This window comes from Bidens hawaiensis, unplaced genomic scaffold (genome assembly GCF_021521415.1).
Source record: "Bidens hawaiensis isolate Kalapana, Puna unplaced genomic scaffold, B.hawaiensis_p1.1 tig00014406_1, whole genome shotgun sequence".
NCBI lineage: Eukaryota > Viridiplantae > Streptophyta > Magnoliopsida > Asterales > Asteraceae > Bidens > Bidens hawaiensis.
Window position 1 is genome coordinate 197,342 of NW_027492248.1, and position 3,760 is coordinate 201,101.

The following is a 3,760-nucleotide window of genomic DNA, read 5'->3' on the forward strand; positions in this document are numbered from 1 at the left end:
TACGGCATTAAGGAGGGCATTCACTTCAACTGGACCTGACAAACTACCTGCTAAGAACAAAAGGGCCGTTAATCTCACCGCATGAGAAAACCTCCTACAACTAGCTTCCAACATGAGAATCAAATGACCAAAATGTCATCACATGTTGAGCACATGCCATCTACTGTTGGGGATTATACGTGCTGACATGGCAGCTGATATATTGCTGACATGGCTGCTGATATGGCTGCTGATTTGGAGAATGATTCTTGTTACAATAACTTGTTAAGCTTGTTAGTTTGTTAATTTGGTTAAGAGAGTAGTTAGAAACCAACATATAAATAGTGTTTTCTGTATATTTGAGATGGGATCAAAATAATATCTTCCGCTTCTTCTTTATTTCTTCCTCTGTTTACATGGTATCAAAGCAGTGATTATCGATCATCTGCTTGTTTCAATTTCTTCAATTCCGCGTTCAAATCAATCATCTGTTCTTTCAATTTCTTCTTTCGGTTTCTTTTTCTTTCATTCGATTAATCTGTTTTCTCTTAAACTTGTGTGCCCTAAATCATGACTACAGTCTCAAATCAGAATAATAATATGGTTAACAATCAAATCGATTCTTCAAATCCGTTGTATATTCATCCTTCTGATCATCCCGGTATGCTTTTAGTGTCAAACTTGTTTGATGGATTTGGTTATGAAGCTTGGAAAAGAGCGATTTCAATTGCTCTATCTGCAAAGAACAAGCTAGGGTTCATAAATGGTGAAATTGAAGCTCCTACATCTCCAGTTCTTCGTCAAACCTGGCAACGGTGCAACGATATGGTAATTTCTTGGTTGTTGAATGCTTTGTCTAAAGAAATTAGTGATAGTGTTCTGTATGCACAAACTGCTAATCAGATTTGGCTAGAATTGAATGATAGATATGGTAAATCTAATGGTGCCATGCTATATCAATTACAAAAGAGTTTGTGTGAGATTTCACAAGGAAATACTGATATAGCTACATATTTTACCAATATGAAATCTGTTTGGGATGAACTTAGTTCATTAAATTCTATTCAGATGTGTTCATGTGGTTATGCACAATTAATAGCTAAAAGAGATGAAGATCAAAGGCTTATTCAATTTCTTATGGGCTTAAATTCGACATATGACACTATGAGAGGGAGCATTTTAATGATGCAGCCTATGCCTTCCATTAATCAAGCATACTCTCTTCTTATTCAAGATGAGAAACAAAGAGAAATTCATGCCATTACTCAGTTAACCAAGATGCTATTGCAATGAATGTATACAATTAGTCCAGAGGATCTTCAGTTACTAAGAATAATGGAAAGAAAGTGGTCACTTGCAGCAATTGTAAAAAGAATGGGCATTCTGTAGAGACATGTTACAGGCTTATTGGTTTTCCAAAGGAATTCAAATTCACTAACACCAATGTTACAAAGCCTAAACGTTTTGCAGCCAATACATCTACTGAAGATTCTGATGATAAAACTTTGTTAAGTACTGGTAATCTTACTAAGGAACAGTACAATGGTCTCTTGCAATTGTTGAATAATGTTCAAATGGGATCTGCTTCATCTGCTACTAATCACAATGGTTCAAATGGTTCCACAGTAAACTCTGAAAATTTTGCAGGTATAATATCTTGCAATCTTTCTTTCAACTCTTCTAATTATCATCATACCACATGGATCATTGACATCGGTGCAACTGATCATATGTGTTGTGATGAAAATTTGTTCACAAGTATTCAATCTCTCACAAAACCTTTTTATATCACACTCCCTAATGGAAATCTTCTGGTTGCTAATAAGGTTGGCACAGTTAATCTTACTTCAACTTTTTCAATATCTCATGTTCTATTAGTTCCTCAGTTCTACCGAAATTTACTTTCTATCCCTAAACTTTGCAATGATACAAATGGTTTAGTATTTTTCAATAACAAATCATGTATCTTGCAGGTCCCTTCCATGAGCAAGCCACTGGTTCTTGGTAGTTTGTTGAATGGACTTTACTTGCTCAAGCAACAATTTGTTTCAAATTCTCGTTTTGTTTCTAATAATGTTGTGAACACTTGTTTCAAAAACTGTAATCTTGTTGCTGTCAACGGTCATACTTGGCATACACGACTAGGACATTTGCCTCTTTACAAGTTAAAAACGTTAAATGTTTTTTCACATACAAACATTGATGCTATTGAAACTTGTGATATTTGTCCTAGAGCTAGACAACATAGACTGCCTTTCAACCATAGTCATATTAAAACCGTTAATGCTTTTGAACTGATTCATGTTGATATATGGGGACCTTATAACACATCTACTCACAATGGTTATAATTACTTCTTAACTATTGTTGATGACTTCACAAGAGTTACTTGGACATATTTACTTACCACTAAAAGCAATGCTTTTACCATTCTTTAAACCTTCATTGAAATGGTCCAAGTACAGTTCAAGACACATATTAAATGTATTAGAACAGATAATGCTTTTGAACTTGGTTCAGGTATTAAACAAACTGAATATCTACTCGATAAAGGCATTATACATCAAACTTGTTGTGTTGGAACCCCTCAACAAAATGGCGTGGTTGAAAGGAAACACAAACATTTATTAGAAACTGTCCGGGCCTTACTTTTTCAATCAAAATGACCTCTTTCTTTCTGGGGTGAATGTATTCTTACATCCACTTATCTCATTAATCTGTTTCCTACAAATCTTCTTAATGGTAAAACACCATATGAATGCTTGTTTGGTAAACCTCCTTCTTATAATCATCTAAAAAAGTTTTGGATGCTTGTGTTATGCTTCCACTCTTAAACAAGGACGTGACAAATTTCAGGCAAGAGCTGTCCCTTGTATATTCATTGGTTACCCTTTTGGTAAAAAGGCGTACAAACTTTATAATCTGCACACACATACTATTTTTCATTCCAGGGATGTAGTGTTTTTTGAACACTTATTTCCTTCCATTTCTCAATCTCATTCTTCTATTTTTCCAACTATTAATGACATCTCTCAGTTTTTTGATTCTTATGAATCATCTTCACCTTCTTCTTCTTTTTCACCTGATTCTTTTCCTTCTCATAATTCCTCTTCTATTCCCTCTATTCCTGCTGCTCTAACTTCTTCCAGAACTAGTCGTCCTCCTTCCTATCTTGCTGATTATGTATGTAATACAACTTCTTCTACTCCTTGTTATCACACAATAACTGCTTGTTCTGTTGTTCAAAACATATTGGTTGATACCTTATCAACACACAATCAAGCTTTGCTTCACTCCTTAGACTCTACAAAGGAACCATCCTCATATCATGAAGCATCTCTTAATCCTAATTGGCAGACTGCTATGCAAAAAGAATTTGATGCTTTACAAGCTAATCATGCCTGGTCTATTGTTGATCTTCCTTCGGGTAAGAAACCAATTAAATGTAAATGGGTTTATAAGGTCAAGTTTAATGCCAATGGTAACATTGAACGATATAAGGCACGATTAGTTGTATGAGGAGACACTCAGAAAGCTGGAATAGACTACAATGAAACCTTCTCTCCGGTGGTGAAAATGACCACTATCCGAGCATTAATTGCTACTGCTGCTAAGTTGAATTGGGATTTACATCAATTAGATGTAAATAATGCATTTCTGCATGGAAACCTTGATGAGGATATCTATATGTTTCCTCCTCCTGGTATGACTCTAGACAAGCCTAATCAAGTTTTGAAACTACAAAAGTCTTTATATGGATTGAAACAGGCTTCTCGTCAAT